Raw genomic sequence first — 19249 nt, 5'->3', positions numbered from 1 at the left:
AAAGAAAGAAAGAAAGAAAGAAAGAAAGAAAGAAAGAAAGAAAGAAAGAAAGAAAGAAAGAAAGAAAGAAAGAAAGAAAGAAAGAAAGAAAGAAAAGTATGGCTCCCAACCCCGCGAATACTTTCCGTAGAATGGAAACTGCTAACAGGTTTTTCAGGATTTTTAGGGAAGTAGTCTTAAATTATTAATCCGAGTAGATCCTTAAATTAACCTTCCAGTTTAACGTTAGCATTAGCATTACATTTCCCTATGCAAGATGTTTTTTTTTTAAGTCACGAGACCTGGCTTTTGGTGTAAGTGGCATATTTTAAACCTTGAGAGCTCATGTCGGGCTGTTCGATTCCATTTTACTTGGAATGAGAACATGCATCCTAACCAATACATTTACTTTTACTGAAAAACTTTGCATACCCCCACTCCCCCGGATGTTATCTCTGACAATGCATCCTGAATGTCTCACGGTGAAATTTTGAATGGGAATTGATAGGCAGCAGGGTTGAGGTAGAAATAGAACAGTCATGGAGATCTCCTGGATGTCAGTTTCCAGAGAACAGAAGGAGGGAGAGTCCTTTGTACATAACCATATATTTTGCATAACTTAACCTTTAAAGTGTTGTGTGATTTATTTATATATGAGAAATCAAAGAGAAAATGCCACTCTTTTTTATTGCAGATGTCATTCTGGTTAAGGCTATAATTAGAAATACACAGCATGAGTGATTGGAGACTATTTGCTTCTTACTTGGGTGGGGTTCCTGGAGGGTAAGAGTGGTACATGCCCTTCAGCAGGTGTTGCTTACTATGCAGTTCCAGGGCTTAATCTCAGTGGATAATGTGAATGTATTGAGTAGCCATTCAAAGGGAACCCAAGAAATCTGAATACTGCTAGGTTTGTCTAAGCGGCAATCCATAACCACATCCATCAAAGAATAGTTATGACTTTGGAAGTCAAATACAAATGCATAAACTTACATAAAACATCACAAGAAGAGAAAGTGTGAGAAGCAGAGAGAGAAGCAGAAAGAGAAAGAGTGATAATTTGGAACATGTTTATATTTTTCTTGACTGTGACCTTTGTAGATGATAATGTCACATCAGAATGCCCAAAGGTTGGATGGAGAGGAAAGATGATTTTCACACTAGAGTCTCTCAAAGGGCATGGATAGCCTAAGACAGATCCTCCCACATGATTCCACGTTAGCAGTTTCTATAAAAGATATATCATAGCTCATGTCTTTCTTTAGGTTCCCAAGCAACCGAATGGTGCACACATATATTGGAAAGGAATACATCCTATCAATATAATTGGTAGACAGTAGGAAAATGATCTATTAGTAGTTAGGTTTTATTGATACCTTTGATGGTTGTTTATTCAGCCAAATAATACTTTTATGGTTTCACTCCCATTTGGACAATTCCTGTAGTGTTTTATTTGTTGCTTTTATGCATATGCATATATTTTGAGTGCTATCTTTCCTACCACTTCAACTTAATAAATGGAGATCAAATGACTCAACCAAAAATAAAAACATTGCTTCAATAGATTGTCCCTAGTGAAGAAAAGTAAAAAGAAATAAATCACAGAATCTCAGTTCCTTGGCAAACTAAAACACCTAGCAAAGCCACAGTGCTTGCCAACATAGTAATCTGTAAATTGATCCGTTTGAACTTGACTTTAACAATGCATCCAATGCTTTTTAGAATTATTCTGTGATACCAGTATTACGATCTAAGTTTTATCAGCTCATCTGAACAGAAGTTCTATTTGATATAGGCAAGGTTTGTTAGTCTGTTCTTATCTGTGAATCTAAGAGCATCTCCTAAGTAGCATTATCTAAAGGATTTTTAGTGTATTTTGAGTACAAAATCCATTAGCAGCCCACACTGAAAGCTAATTGCTGGAGTACAATCTTGGCACCATTTTTATAGATGCTAGTGAAGCCCACATAGCTAAGGGGTGCATTATCTTATTCTCAGAGAATTTTGTCCTTAACCTAATAAAATGGAATGAACAACAGCACAAGCCATTGGTCATTGATAAAAGTAAAATCAACTGGAATGAAGATCTACTTATATTAGCTCTGATGGGCCTTGGACTTGTATTTAGGGTTGCTGAGATGAGCTAAAGAAATTCATTGGCTATTCCTGTTTGTCTTTTTTTTTTTTTTTTTTTTTTTTTTTTTTTTTTACTGTTAGAATTCTGCCATTATCATTTAGGAAGAAGAGGAAAGGAAGGCATGCCGGGAGCATGAGAATTGACTGAAGATGACATAAGGAAAACAAACAAACAAACAGAAAATAAATACAAAACTTAACCAAATGAAAAAAAATTAATCATGCCCAGTGGTGGTGGGTGGTGGCGCATGCCTTTAATCCCAGAACTTGGGAGGCAGAAGTAGGCAGATTTCTGAGTTCAAGGCCAGCCTGGTCTACAATGTGAGTTCCAGGACAGCCAACAAGGCTATACAGAGAAACCCTATATCGAAACACCCCCCCCCTTAAAAAAAAAAAGAAAACAAAATAATCAATTTTGAAAGAAAGTTGTTTTACATATTTACACATAAAATAAGAGTTGATTTCTCTTGAAAGTGGCACAGAACACCCATCATACTCAATTGCATTTTAGCAGTGTATATTACAAGGATTTTTTAAAAACAGGTAACAACTAAATGCAAATGTGGTGGGATTTTCAATTCTGTCTAAGACTACATTTAAAAATATAAGACTTAGTAGCCCTGAAAGTAACCTGATAAACTATTTTCTGCTTCTTATTTTTTGAATTAAAGAGATATCCTTTTCTGTTCATTTTAAAAATTAATTTACTTCATATTCATTTTACGTTCCTATATCAGTGCCCCCTTTTCTCACTGTACGCCTTCATGAAGATCCTCCCCATGTTTCTCTTCTCATCCCCTCACACACTATATGCCACTCCCCTGCACATCACATCACTACAGAACTAGGTGCATCCTCTCCCACTGAAACCAGACAAAATGGCCCAGTTAGCATAATGGAATCCACAGGCAGGCAGGTAACAATTCAGCAATAGCCCCTGCTCAAGTTATTGGGAGATCAAGCTTCACACCTGTTACATATGTTGGGAGGATCTATGTCTAGCCTCTCTTTGGTTGTTAGTTCAGTCTCTGGGGGCCCCCCAAGGGTTCAGCTTAGACAACTCTGTTGGTTTTTCTGTGGAGGCCTTGTCCTCTTCAAATCTCCTAATCGTTCTCTTAAGTCTTCCATAAGACTCCCTGATTTCCATTAATGTTTACCTGTTAGTCTCTGCATCTCTTTCCATTGGCTGCTGGGTGGAGCCTCTCAGAGGACTGTTATGCTAGGCTCCGGTCGGTCTGCAAGCATAACAGAGTATCATTATTGGTGTGGGGGCTTGGGGTTTTGCCCTGGGGATGATAAATGGCACTGTGCCATAGGAAATCAGAAGTAAATTAGAGGAAGCAGTTGAATAACGTGAAGGGTCAGATGCATTGTTCTGGGCAACAATATAGACTCTGCAGGAGAGAGAAAACCTAAGAGAAAATTGTACAATACAACCTATGGCATAGTCTGAACATATAATTTGTGTAAGGAGCAGTGAGGAATAAAAAGAGAATCAAAACCTTGAGTAAAACTCCAGACCAACTCAAGCATTCATATGAGAACATCTATCGTACCAAGCACCATAGCCATATCAGAAAATTCAATAATAAAGGGACCAGGAAAAAATCAGTTTCTTAACGTGTTACTGTGATTTCTTCTGAGACTCCCCATGCCTCCTGGAGAAATTTTAATTTCCTTTTCCCAACTATCCAAATTCTATATTCTTCCCATGTCTCAGTCCTGCCTATAATGTGTGGATTCCCAAAAGCTGATACTTCTTTTCCCAATTCCATTTCTGTTCTGTCTGTGTTAACAGTCTTTAATCCTCTCATCTTATGAAGGGATTGCTGAATTTCTCTATCCATTTTTAATCCAAAGAAACCCACTAGCAGTGTTTCATATTTTTAGTAACTGTGCTGAAGATTTGGGAGGCCATGCCCTTGCATCTCTTCTCCTTCAGTGTCTCCCTCACATTTCATTCTGCATGTTCTCTCCTCTTTTCTGAAGTCTTGATGCAAGCTGACATCAATTCCCCGAGGGACTCCCCACCACCTTCATGAATTTGCTTATATTCGTGAATTATTAATGTTCAGTAAGACTGAGTCACAGCCTTTTCCTCTCTCTGAAACTAAGTGTAAAGTCAGCAACCTTTGGAAGTTCCCAGGACAGACATTAACATCTGCTATTCAATTTATGACATAATATAGAAAGAATTAGATTTGTTTTAGAAACGGATGGCCTAGGGCAAGCTTGGGGGCCTAATTCCCTTGAGACTAAAAAATATGAGTGAGTTATTTCACTTTGTAGATGAATGCATTGCACAAACACTCACTTTCATACATCTGGGAAATCTGCTGAATACTTCTGAGACACACTATGAATTCACAGTAGAATTGGCATTGGGGGCTATCATCCTGATAGCTGAACAAACTGCGATGTGAATTTTGATTTATTCCTCCTTCAGATTTTGATAGAATATAACAATTATCATGTTATACCCTGTATTATTTTCTGATGATGTTAATGTGGAACTGAATATAATAAAGACTCAGATTGTAGAGAGCTATTTTTAACCACTTATCTAAGCCAATGCTCATTATTTTACTTTCCCTTCCTTACAGAATTAAGCAATGTTTTTGTTACACAATAATGAGTATTCACCTATTGTGTGAGTCTATAATTTTAGTAACATATTTTTTATCTCATGTCTTACAAGAGAGACTGATATTTCCCTCATGGTTCTTACAATATAATGTATATATTAATGCATGTAAAACACATGTTTTATGCTATGACAGAAATTCTTTCCACATACTAGTATTATAATTTTATCACACTATTATCGATGGTCTCCTCTCAAAATTTGTAAATTAAATACTAAAATTGGCATCACCTTTATGCAGCAACATTAGATGTTTCCTCATTCTTCCCATCCCATACTCAGTTGATCTCATTGTTAAACTTTTACATACCACTCAAATTCACGGAGTCTTTCCACGTCTACTTCAATTGGCTTGCTTCCGTTTCAATCATTCTTCACACAGATAGCTGTAATAGATGCCAGTCACTCTCTCAGGCTCCTATCTCTTCCCTTGACAATCCAAATTCCAAACTGCTTCCAGGAGGAGCTTTCTAAAATAAAATTTGGCATGTCATCTCCCTGCCTAAAATTTGTAAGCAATTTTTCCCCTTATTTGAGGATAAAATTTCAAGTCTTATAGTAAAGTTTGAAGCACTTACTTTTTTCCTGTTTTACATGATGCCTAGTTTGCTTGCATATGAATTCCATGTCCATATTCTATAGATTGCATTTAAATTCTCTAAATTTATTTTCTCACACTTTTCGGTTGTTCAAATATGTCGTGCATGATATTTTTCTAATTTATAATACTTATACTTTACCTGTGGAGTCATTTGTCTTCGAAGATTGCTCATGACTATCTTTGCTTTGCTTTAAAATGTAATAGTCCTTAGAAGTTTTGAATTATTTATGCAGAAGACTCACATGATATTATTCTGTACCTACAGAGGAACATTTTAGTAAAAAAAATTCTAATAGTTTGTTTTCTCTTCTGTTTTTCCTCTAAGCTCTGAACTCTAGAAGCTAAGCGCCATTTGCCATTGTATTTCAGTACTCTTGTTGTGCCTGGCACATGGTAGACAAACAATGTTTGTTTTCAGATGAATAGGGGAAAATGAATTGCTAATGTAAAGACGTAAAGCTATCTGTAAGTTACATCAACCCCATTTACAAAAAAGACAAATTCTGTGTGTTAATTGTTTTTTGTTTACAGCTGTCCCTAAGATAATGCATGGCCAGTTCCATGCTTCCTTCTGTTGTTTTGTTTGATACTTGGGTTAACTTGGAATCTCAATTTGCAGTTTTTTGTAGTGTTTTATCAGCTCTGGAATCCACTCAGAAATAGGACCTCAGTGGGATTTGTCTCACATAAGAATGCAGAAGACATAACTGGAATCAATTTTGGGAAAAAATTGATGATTACTTACTAGTTATTAAATAAATGATATTCTGTTTTGCTAAAGAAGAGACTGAAGATTTTAGAGATAGGGTAACATCAGGAGGTGATTCTTCTGTCACTAATCAATACTATATTCAGACACAGGAGATCATAATCACAAAAGACGCATACCACTTAAAACTTCAGAAATTCATCACTAGGCAGTTTACTTCTCAGTACTGGAATATTAGGGCCATTCTACAGAACCCATGAATTTCAGAGGTCCAGGCTAAGAGCCTACAGCAGGACAGACTGTGCTGAACACAGTACTCCTGCAACAACACAGACAGAGAGAAAGAAAAAGGGATATGTGTGTGAGGAATTTTGCAGCCACAACTCAGAAGTGACAAACTTGGTTTTGATCAAAATTCAGTGATCTAGATTAGTGGCCTTGCCTGAATACCCCGGGGGCTGAAAACATGGGAGTAAAATGGATGTTAATTAAGTGTGTCCTCCTGCTGTGCAGAACATTCCTACATCATAGAATTAGCAGTAGCAGTTTAACTAGAACACTAACTAACATTTTTGAAATATCAAGGAGAAAGAATGAAGTCCATGTATTTCTTTACAGTAATTGATACTCGTTTACCTTTGAGGCTCAACTTGTAGAAATTAATTTTATACAAACATACATATATTCATACATATGGGTATATATAAACATATTTCACTTTATGCCAATATTACTTCATATACTGGCATATCTGTGTGTTTATAAAATCACGTATTTGATTATATGCATTTATTTTTAGTTGTCTAGAAAACTTTAACTGAAATGAAAATGAAAATACTGCATTGATCTACTTGTTCATTAAGAATGTTCTCATCTTGAAGTGCACGAATGTTTCTTTTAAAGTGCTCAAAGGAACATGTAACGACAACCTGTTCATTCCAGTGGAAACTGACTTGTCCAATTTATACAGCTGACATGCAATCTTGTCTACTACTATGAAATATCAGATTCCTTTATTTTAATTTGCATGTTGGGTGTTGATACTAATAGATACAGATGAGGAGGGGATTGCTACATGTAACATTCTCAATGCATGTCTCAATATCTTTGGTCCAGGATAACATTTGCACCCTCCATGCACTTAAGGAGTGAGCATCATGAAACCTTCCTCTAACATCCTTGATGTTACTTCATCCTCCCCTTCTCTGGTTGCAATTGATCTTAGGAGGTGATAGAATATGAAGTCAACTGTAGAAGATCTAAGTATTGAACTTTGTGACTCAGCTTCCACTAGATATCATCTATGGGAATGTGATACTTTGAGATCATGCAGCTTGATGATACACACTTCTGAATGTAACCTCTACTATTATGTAGAATATCTAGAGTTTGGTAAATGCTGAAACTAGGCAAGTCTTGTTTCTTTGTACCCAACCAGGAATGCAGAGTTCACTATAACCATCAAGGCATTAATTCCATTTCCAGATTGCAACAGAATTTATCAGTGTCATTCACATTATATTAGTTCTGCAGGCATGACAAAAGGGTGGTCAAGTGTTCCTAATAGCTTGCATCACAGGTCCAGAGAACATCTGACACTAGTAATGTGGACTAGAGGCAGTGTCCCTGCAATGAGTAGCTTCATGAAGTTATGATGATGAAGCTTTCATGATGCACTTAGATATTGGGGGTGCCAGAATTGTAGTAGTCTCTTTAGAAAATCTATATGCATAAAGTGGAACAAGTTCAAGTGAAAGGCTATGTACAACAAAGACAGCGTCGTTGGGGGAGGCTACATAAACCCTTTTAAGTGAAGATGATTTTTTAACTTGATTTGGATATTCCAAGGACTCACTGTTAGTTTGCCAACAGAGTTGGAACAGACTTTGGACTTTTGAACCCTGTTGTGACAGTTAAAGACTATGGGGACTTTGGATGTTAAAACATGTGAATTTGGATCATGCACCAGCTAAAAGCATAACAGAACCTGAGCCAGAATAAACTATAGTTTGATTATGCTGAATACTTGCTCCTCTGAATATACTGGTGTTTGGGAAAGTTACAGAATATTTAGGAGTCAGAGACTCTGTGGAGGAAGTGGGTCACTGGGGCAGAGTTTGCAGTTTCATAGCAGGGTCTCCACTACCTGTCAATTTCAGTATCCTATGACTACAATGTGACCAACCAGCCTCCTGCACCTACTCTTGGGGATTCTCTCAGCCAAGCAAATCTATGTTCTTAAACTGTGAACCAGCATAAATGTTTCCTTGATCTGCTTCTTTATAGCTGTTTTTTCACTGCAATGAGAAAAGGAACAAATAGAAAAGGTGCTATACACTTAGCATTTCCTATGACTCCCTACTGAGTTAAAGTACTTTGCTAAAATAGCTCACAGAATCCAGGGAAATTCAACCTATTAGTGGCTTAGTATAAATGGTATCATGGAGAACAAAAGTCAAAATGATAAAGATGTCCATAAAGAAAATTCCAAAAAGCTCTGAAACGCAGTAATTTATGTTCCTTGAAATTCTGAACGTACCTCTTCCACATTCCTAGAAGTTTTGAGTGTTTTTCATGAATCCTTAAGAAGGATTGCAACCCCAAGGGAAGACTAACAGTATCAACTAACCTGAACTCCTAGAGGCTAAACTGCCACCCAAAGACCATTCATGGGCTGGTCTGTGACCCCTGCTACATATGAAGCAGATGTCTGTCCTCAGTTGAAAACTATGTGATTAATCCTATAGAAATTTGATGTCCCAGGTAAGAGGAATGCTAACTGGGTATGTCAGAAGTGAATGGGTGGGTGGGGAGCATCCTCTCAGAAGCAAAGGGGAATGGGAATGGGGTGAAGAACTTGTGGAAGGGGGACCGGAAACTGGGCAAACATTTGGAATGTAAATAAATAAAATAATAATAATAAAAAAGAAGGCTTTATCACATAAGCATAATTGGTCATTAACTCCCTCTCTCCTCCTATTGCTGGATGTTGTAAGTGTGGTGAGATTTAGAAGCTTCTAATCAAGTCTCCCTCTTACTGAAAAAAAAAATTCTGTATTCTAATGCCATCTAGAGCAGGAATGCTCATATAAGCCTCATTAGAACAAAAGAGTCTTTCAAAAAAGTTCCAAACAAATGTAGAAAGAAGGAGCTGTATGTCAGAAACCAGGGCAAATACTACATATTTACATAGCCAGGGCAAATACTACATAATTAGGAAGAGATTTTCCTGTTCCTGATAACTGGAAATATACCAAGGCTTTCAACTTGGAGAGACCAATAGCTATCTTATTAAAATGCAAAATCTCAAATAACATAACAAAATGAGTTATTTGGTTAGCTATTAAGTTTTATGTATTCTAAAATATATATCTTTCCATTCTTTATAATGTATCTTTAGTTTAAATATAAGTCAAATTGGGATAGCTGAATCTTTTTCTGGCAACCTGATGTACACTATGAATAATCAATTAAACAGTTGATATTTAAATACTTTTCCAGAATGCATTTTTCTAGATCAGTAAGCACACATACAACAGCAAGAATTATTACTATATCGATATTTGATCTGAAATGCCTATTTGTAGAAATTATATTTATAAATATTAACCTATCCAGTTTTATTTTGAAGTTTTATGTGTTTGTTTGTTTGTTTGTTTGTTTGTTTTTCGAGACAGGGTTTCTCTGTGTAGCCCTGGCTGTCCTGAAACTCACTTTGTAGACGAGGCTGGCCTCGAACTCAGAAATCCTCCTGCCCCTGCCTCCCAAGTGCTGGGATTAAAGGCTTGTGCCATCACACCCAGTTTTGAAGTTTTATTTTAAAGTTAAAATTTTACACTATTGACTCTTTGTTTTATCAACCACAGTATTTTTACTTCTAAAATATTTATATTAAATTTAATTCATTTTATAATTGAAAGTATCAGTAGCTTCCAACATCAAAAGATAGTTTCTTGTGTTTTATGTAAAATCTGGACACAAAATGTTTATGTTTTAATGAATGTGCATTTCTGATTATGGCTACCAGACATTTTGTTCCTTAGATATAAATCATTATTTATAGCTTAATGTTAAACGTCTGGGAATTATTTTCTTCACTGGATTATGTTCCCCTTATCTTAACATTTGTAATGCTTCTCCCAGCATGTGTGCATCATCTTTCCATTTCTATTATCTTTCCCCTACTTTTACCACTAAACTTTGTTTTATAGAACAGAATCCTGGTGCTCTAATTGCCCGGGAAGGCAATTCTCTCATTAATCCAGATTCCTGTGGGGTGAACATTCTGCTTCCTCCTATCCTCCATTGTGCTTCGTAACCAGAGGGTCCAATCAGTATCATGGGAGATGCTGCTGTACAATAGATTTTTATTTATGAAATTGGAAGTCCTGGACCAAAATCCATCAGTGTCTCCTCCTTGAGTTCTTATTCTCCAGGCAGGACTCTTGGTGCCAGAAGAAAACTTTCAGAACAGTTCTCCCTTGTGGGTCACAGTATAGCTCCTGCAAGAAAACTCTCCAAGTAGCAGTCAATTTAAAATAACATCTCAAGGAGAGGAAAGGGTGGTCAACACATCAGGACGTTTCTCTAAGACAGTATCCAAGAAGCAATTCCTCAAAATCTTTAATTCGCACTTTGCCACTTGTCTCAAATAATTTACAAAGTAGCCACAAACATGAATAAAGAAACAAATCAAACAAAACTTTTACGGGTTTTCCCGGAAATTTTATGTCAGTTTGTAATATTTGTAAAACTTCCCGGGCTCCAGACGGCACATGCATATGTAAGACATGAGGCCAGTTCCACATAGACTTGCAGAAAGAGCTCTCTGAGCAGACAACATCACTGCCTGATTTAACATTGACAGAGTTCAGCTCCAACATCGACTTAACCCAGAATTGAAAAGGAGTTAAACAAAAGTTGCTCCTGAATAGATTTGGATACTCCCAGGACCTGTGAAACTGAAACAGGGAAATTCTGTAGGGTTTTGTGGGAAGTGGAAGCATTGCAGTCAGCAATAGAAGGGCACTTGAAAGCTGCTTTCAAGTAAGTCTGTGGGGTAATTTGGAAACTAGATTCTCTAGTCTCATGTTGGGTATGTGTTAACCCCTCGTTTTAATTTACAGCCAGTAATATAGCTTCTTTGGCAGTGATTCATAAATCTCCATTTCATCTGGACGACGGCTGCATGATAATGGTGCTTTCATGGGAGCGGCTTCTATCCCTGCTAAGCCTGCATCTCAAACCAGGAAGCCTTCCGCTTAGAGAATAACACTCATGCCAGTCTTAACAAATGCACGGGGCTTATTGAAAATGTTCTGGTGCCTCGCATTGTTATGCAGGTCCATGGTCATTAAAATTTTATCATATAAACCCTGCTGTCTGCATAGAAAAGGAATTGAAAATGTTGGCAAGGGATAATCACACATTTTATCAGAATCTCCTGAAAGCGAAAACCAACATGTTTAGAGCAGGAAGCAACCGAAATAACATTGCCTGTAATTTAAATATAACAAAATGTCAAAAAACCCTGAAATTGACATTTATCTACTGCAGTTCACTCTCCTAGTTCCCTTGAATGTCTCAGTTTCCCAAAGTCATATGGCAGCTTGATACAGTTGCACATGATCTGATTTTCTTGTTTCTCCTGGCAAGCTGATATTAATCAACAGAAGTCAGTGAGACCTGAAGGTAAAGGCAGCAGGCTATTGATTGCAGTGTTGACTTATCAAAGACCAGAGAGATTAGAGTGCCTCAGAGCTTTATGTAGGAAAGAATAAAGATTTGAATGACTGGAACCTGATTTGGCAAGTACATTCTACCTTATAAAAGCAGATAAAATATAAAACAGTGGGGGAAAAGAACTCCCAATACCTAATATTGTCTTCAAATATCAATGTGCTCCCCAAACAAAACATAATGCTTTGCAGGTGTGTCTCAATACCTTTCTCTTTCTTTTTCTCTCTCTCAATCACTTTTCCACCCACCCTCCCTTCTTCCCTCTACCTGTCCCTCTCCTTCTTCCCTCCCTCTCCCTGTCCCTCTTCCTCTCCTTCTTCCTCTCCCTCTCCCCTCTCTCCGTCCTTTATTTCAATGATTGAAAATAAGTTCTCCTCTCATACAGTACATCTTGACCAATGTCTTCCTTCCCTCCACTCCTTTCACCTCAGCTTCACTTCCCCTTCTTGTTCAGATACCCCCCCCCCATTTCCCTTCAGAAAAGAGCAGGTTTCCAAGAGACAACAACCAAACTCAACAAAACAGGATACAATAAGGCAACCCAAAAAGAGTCCCAAGAGCAGGCAAAAGGGTCACAGCCACATCTCTGATGTTAGGAGTCCCAAAAAAGACACCAAGCTAGCAGCCAAAGTACTACATTCTATTGTGAGCACTCTTTTTCCCTTTTGAATTAGTGACAGTTCTGGTTCTACTCAAATTCTCCTATGCTGGTCCAACTTTTGGCAATGGCACAAGTAATCATTTTTGAAAAACTAAAAACGTAAGCGCTGGGAAGAGAGGCCCCTAGGTCTTGCAAACTTTATATGCCCCCCCCCCCCCGTACAGGGAAACGCCAGGGCCAAGAAGTAGGAGAATGGTCAGATTGCTTTGGAGGGGATTTTAAAATCAACCTAAGACAACTGACAACTGAAATGTTAAGTTTTAAATATTACTATTGTTCTTCAAATAGATGTTTCTTATTTTCTTTGAGGTAGTTCTGGTCATGATTCCAGATGTCATGAAGTGTTTGCTCTGATTTGTCCATCCTTCTACTGCCTTTTGGGTTGTGGTGGGAATGGATAGGGAACTTTCTGTGTTTAAGAAAACATATAAATCTATGTTCAAGTTTACCCGAAGAGCATTATTCTTAAAAACCAGTATGCTTCTCTCTCTGATGAGTAGCCAAATATACCATATATTTTAATAATATAGAATTGATACTAGGTATATATTGAATAGAATTATACCTCTTATTATCTATGTGTTTCTTTACGAAGTTTGCTTTAAGCCAAGTCCAGTTTCTGTTTAATTTTAAAAGTTTCATAAGCTAAGAGATCCATTAGGTGGTGAAGAATCTCTGAAAGTGTTCAATGTAGAAATTGAACACTGAATGCTACTTTTATAATATTTTATATATATATATATATATATATGGCAGCAATATTCATAATAAAATCAATAGTCAGATGGGATGATCAGTAATTTATAAGTTACATATTTATAATATAGATTTTTAAAATAAAATTTCTATATAAAATAAAGTAATACACACCCTACTTGACTTGCCTAAAAATTTAGGAAATTATTTATTTGCTTTACAGTATGTTTTTTGCAATATGCCTGATCAAACAATTTTCTTATAATCCAAGTGAACAGTTCTTTCAACCTAGAATTTAATAAGTACCATCTAGGAACAAATACTTTCCTGTAATTAATTACACCTCCACTCCGTTGTCTGTAAGCATTATATAAGTCAGATGTGAATATATATACACTTGTATAAATACATATGTGCATGTTAGCGTACATACACTTATCAGAGTAAACCTGCTGTGCTTCAGAACAACTGTACTTGTGAAGCAGTCGTGGGATTCATTTTTGTAGGAACAAAATAGTATTTACTAGGTTTACCTTGTGTAGTACAAATAGATAAAACTTTCAACAGTGTGATATTGTTACATGGACATTAAATGTTTCTAAAATTGTTCATAATATTTTTGAACAAATTAAATATTATAAAGTGGACAAATACTGAAATGAAAAAATAACCTAATTTTTAAAAATTGTCAGCAATTCATTTCCTTCATAGTTAGTTCTTTCATGCAGCTCATGCAATGTAGTTCTGTATTAGACATCATAAATGAATGTGATTTTATTACCTTTTTCTTTAACTGAATGTACTGAGAGACTCTTGCAAAATTCCCACTTTGAATACAAAATATTTATGATATAGATTTCAGTGCTTGAAAATTTAAACCACTGGCCTTAGATTACATATCTAATTCAACACATCTCTTTGTATCAGCTGTGGTTTACATGTTAGTTTATAGCATATGTTCCAAATAACATCACTGTTGGCTTTACATCATTTTAGACACACACACATATAAATTGCCATTTACATTTCAATCAGTAGAGTATGTGTTTAAAATTCTATTATTATCGCTTTATAAAAATCGTAACAACCATAATGAACATTAGAAGTTGTAATGTTTTTCTTAATTATTTTAGTCTTAGTTTTTTTTCTGACCCTTGCTCTCTTCTTATCAATGAATAGATGTGTGTTTGTTTACCACTTCTATATTTACACAGCTGTCAAGTGTTAAAAGGGTACTGAATATCTTGTTTTTGAGATTGCCTCAGAATACATTACGGTGTGCTAAATACTTCAGCAACTGTCCATAAGCAATAATGTGATTTCCCTGTCTCATGTCATGAGAAAAGAGAGTATGGCAGCTAATGATTTTGCTGGCTCAGTCATAGGGAATTAGAGAGTGTACTATTTGGAAGATTTCCCTGGTGTCCCATTTAGGTCATGGGATGTTGCTGAGCCCTGACCATTGCTTCTTTACCTCAGTATTCTAGGCCAAGAGTACTCCTGTAAGAACATACTGTATCATCAAGCTACACAGAGAACACTAATACTTTCTGAACTGAACGATCACAATGCTTTCCTTGTCAGTGCTAGGGGCATTGATCCAACTTTGCCTTTTCAGTACTTCATTTTAACAACTTCCCTAAATGAAAACTCACTTCCTGGATGACCTTACCCCTACCCGTCCTGTAATGTTTCCTATTTTGTTGGGTGTTATCAGCTACTTACATGAACACCAAGTTCTCCTTGCCTTAACTCCAGAAAAATTTCATCACCATTCAATAAAATTGCCGATTTGCTACTTTAAGGTACTTGGTTGAAACGAATGATGAGCAAGAAGTTGGATATTTCACTGTGTTTAACTGATTCCTTTTTGCTTTTAGTTATGAATCTATGCATAAAATAGGAGAAAAATAGATATTAGGTCAGGGAAATGAGTCTCACTTGTATTTTAAGGATTCATTCATTCATTCAGACTTCTATTTTTTTTCCAACTAATCAAGACAACTTGACACACTGTCTGGTATGTAGGCTGATATTAGCAATGAGTGACTCAGATTTTGCAAACCATGAAAACTAAGATGACGCATTACCAAGTATGCAACTCTAATTATCATACATCACAGTGGTTGCCACGCTAAGGAAACCAGTTCTACAAATCATTATTCAGTCATGTGTATCCTGAAGGATCTGATGATGTATATTAGCTAGACCATAATATGAAATAGCCTATGGGACACATGTTTCATAATTTTAACTAAGAATGAATAAAGTAGGTATTTGTTCAAAAAGTCTCATAATTAAGTATTGTAATAGCATCAGATCATTAGCATCCCTTTTTTTCATAAAAAATTTAGGATAGAGGAGATTTTACTGGATTATTCAGCAGAACCTTACTTTTATGTAAATACAAATAATTTTAAACATCAACAATTTTGGAATAATTTTTACTACATTATCTTTATTAAGACTATCTTGTAAGTTTTAATTTCAAAAGTATTGAAACATTTGCACTGACATCTATAATTTATAACTGCTGGCTTTTCAAACAACTTACACTGGAATCTAAGTGGCTGATTGCAACCCCCCCCCCCCGTGTGTATGTGGGGCGTACACAAACTGTGTATAGTCATCAATATGTGTGTTTAAGAGGGACATTCATATGTGGGTACACGAATTATGGAAGACATAGGTCTGTATTTTCCTCAGTTATTTTCACCTTGTTATTTTAATGATTTTATGTTATTTTTTAAATGTGTTAGTGTCTGCATGTACCAACCAGAGTTTTCAGACCCAAAGATGACATCACCTTCCCTCAAGCTGAAGCAACAGATAGATATAAACCACCTAACATGGATGCTGGGAACCAAACTCAAGACTTCTGACACTTCAGTGAGCTCCTTTAACCACTGGACGATCTTTCTAGCCTTTCACCTGCTTTCTTGAAACAGGGTTTCTCACTGAACTTGGAGCTAATTGGTTCTGCTGAACTGGTTGGTCAGGAAGCTTTAAGGATTATCAACTCACTATTTCTCTGAGATTGAAATTCTAGCTATGCACCACCGTGCTGCCTTCCCAATGGGGTCTGGAAGTTGAACTCAAGGCATTACACTACACATTTACCCTACCCTTGAAAGACTCCTGTTGATAGAAATCCATGCATTCTCTCCATATATACAAACAGCATGTTAACAGTTTTGGAGGAAAATTAATTTTTTATTTGTTCATCATTGATATTTTTCTACTGCCTCAAAGTAAATATTGAACAAATGACAAAACGACCATATTTCTTTGACAAGCATAGTTTCCAAAGATCGCTTAAGACTGTAATAATGAATCATGAATGAAAATAAATACTTCTAATTCTCAAATAGTGCATTAATCAGGCAAATGTTTCAGACGTAAATAATGGAAAAATAAATCATGGTAGCCAAACAATTTTAAAATGTCTGATACATTCTAGAATAATATTATAAACAGAGACTATTGGACATTTTGGAGTGGTGTAAGTGCTATTTGGATTGCTAATAGAGAAACAGTAAACCTTTCTGGTGAAAATTGTTATTGTAATTTATAGAAAATATAGGTAATTTTCAACTTCATTATATTCACACATATTTTAATTTTCAAAATAACTTTGGTCTCTTTCCTCATTACAAAATTATGGCTGTTTCCAACTGTAGATTATTCTGTGCCTTCATTGCCTTTCCCTCTCCTACTACCTGCTTGCATAGTTATTTATGAAGCTCTAAAGTATAGGAGGCAACATTATCGCTAACTCCAAGCTTTTTATAAATTGTTCAAAATCGCCTCTCATTTATGCTTTGAACAGAAAGTTAGTCTGAAGCAGAAAGTACTTTTTCCTCTATTTTACTTTCAAAATGTCACAGTCAAACCATAGTGCATAATTATACAGCTAGGCACTCTAAGTTCCCTGTATCAGTATGATGAGGAAAATGAATATATTACTGTAAGTTACTTCCTTAAATACTAAATAAACAAACACACTGTAGGAATTATGTATGTTATATTTTCTTATATACCTGCTGGTTTCCTTCTCTTGTAAAACCATAGAAAAGCTAGATTCCTAAATCCAGACAAGACCTTTAATCAGTGACAGTATAATGAAAATAACCTTTATTTGTACATAACAAGAAGCATGGAACGTTCGAGACAGAGATGAGTTAGTCAGATTTCAGTCACAATGACAGTTACCCAAGAAAATTATGAAGAGAAAAGGGTTATTTTGACCCCAGGCTTTTAAAAGTTTAAACTAAAGATTTCTTGAATCCATCACATTAGTTCTAGAATAAGGTAAAATATCATAGTTTGATAATGTGTAGCAAGCACAATTAAAGAACTCTAGCCAGGATGCCAGAAAACAGTGCCTTGGAAGAATGGCCTTGTTGCTGTCCTCTGCAAAGGTATACATCCATAGATATATAATCCCTATAATATCCCCAACAGTCCTACACCTGTCTTAGTTAGGATTTCTTTGATGTAAAAAGACAACATGAGCACCATGGCAGTGTTTAGAAAGAGTTCATTGCAGTCTTCCTTACAGTTAAGAGCTCCATTCCATTGTCATCATAGCAAGATAGCCTGCAGGCAGGCTTGGTGCTGGAGAAATAGCTGCAAGTTCTGCAACCATACCTAAAGACAGAGCAAAGAGAGTGTCACGTGTCTAGCTTGAGCATCTGAGACCTCAAATCCTACCCCAGTGACACACCTCCTCTAACAAGACTATACCTACTTCAACAAAGCCATACTAGTGCCTCCCCCCATGAGCCTATGGAAGCCATTTTCATCCAATCACCACAATCTCATAGGCTAAGCTTTAACTACGTGAACAATTGGAGAACAATCAAGGTTCAAGCTACAGCAAAGTGTTAGCTATACAAAGAGTTAGTTTTTCTAGGAGGACTCATGGTTCCTTTGTTTTGATACTTATTGCTATAGAACTGAGCACTGCAACATAAAGACTCATACATTTACTGAATTTCTAGGACAATTATGATATTCCACTCTATCAGTCTCTGTCTTCAGACTAATTCACAGCATGAGAGCCAGGTAACTCTTGGGTTGAATGCCTTCCGCTGTATTTGCAGAACATCATGTTCTCAGTTTCTGAAGATCAAAGAAAAAGCAAGAAAATGATTCAAAACATTACACTGTTGTAAATTTATATGGATCCTGCTTCTTTTTACAGGATGATCCATTATTTTAAGATTTAACATCTTGTTTATTATATCAAAGAATTCAATGGTACAAAGAAAAAATATGAAAGTGAAATGTATCTATGTTTATCTTTACTTTTAATTATAATTTTTGGGTAGATGTGTAGACACACTTGTGTCATGGCAGCCATAGAGAAGCCAGAAGAGAACTTGTGGGAGTCAGCTTTCTTCTTCCACTGAAGGAAACAAATCTCAGGTGATTGGGTCTCACACACTTTTATTTGCTGAGTCTTATCTCTAGCCCAGAGAAATCCAAAATCTTTGAATTTGGGAGTGAAAGAGAAAAATCCATGGGAGTTTGTAATAAGTAAGAATACTGTTGTGCTTAAATACACACACTAGATGTTTGATAAATTCTTCTATCTGGCTAAAATGGTGAGTAAGCAGAGTTCCATAATGCATATTGATCATTCAAAAGCACATTGCGAGCTAAAAGGCAGAGCAACTCAGTAAAGGCTCTTAAAATATGTCCAGGGAATTTTGCCAGTTAGGAGGCTGCTTTCTAAGGAACTGGTGGGTACATCAGCTTCTGAAAGAAAGGTTAACCACTTGGAAGCTCCTGTTAAAGACATTGAAAATACAAACAAATAGAAAGTAAAATAAACAATTCCCCATGATTTGGGACAGGATATGCACAAGCATCTACATACTGCATATAAAAGAGCTCAACAACTATAAAAAAATGAATGCTTGTAAATTCTGTTTTAGCATTCTCTTTTGAAATGTTTCTACATTTGAATGGTTTCTCACACACATATCTCCTGTAGGAAACACTGCAAGAAGCTATCACTTTCCCTTTCCTTTTGTTTTGTTGTTGTTGTTGTTGTTGTTGATGATGATGCTCTCTTCT

The 19249-nt window shown here is 36.2% G+C and overlaps 1 protein-coding gene across 5 annotated transcripts in view; it reads left to right on the top strand.

The window, feature by feature from the left end:
- Positions 1-19249, top strand: part of Pcdh9 (protocadherin 9) — an 844061-nt gene that overhangs the window by 177888 nt on the left and 646924 nt on the right. The window lies entirely within an intron of this gene.

This window comes from Mus caroli, chromosome 14 (assembly GCF_900094665.2).
Source record: "Mus caroli chromosome 14, CAROLI_EIJ_v1.1, whole genome shotgun sequence".
Classification (NCBI taxonomy): Eukaryota; Metazoa; Chordata; class Mammalia; order Rodentia; family Muridae; genus Mus; species Mus caroli.
Note: the sequence above shows the minus strand (reverse complement) of the source record. Positions and strands in the feature narration are given on the sequence as shown.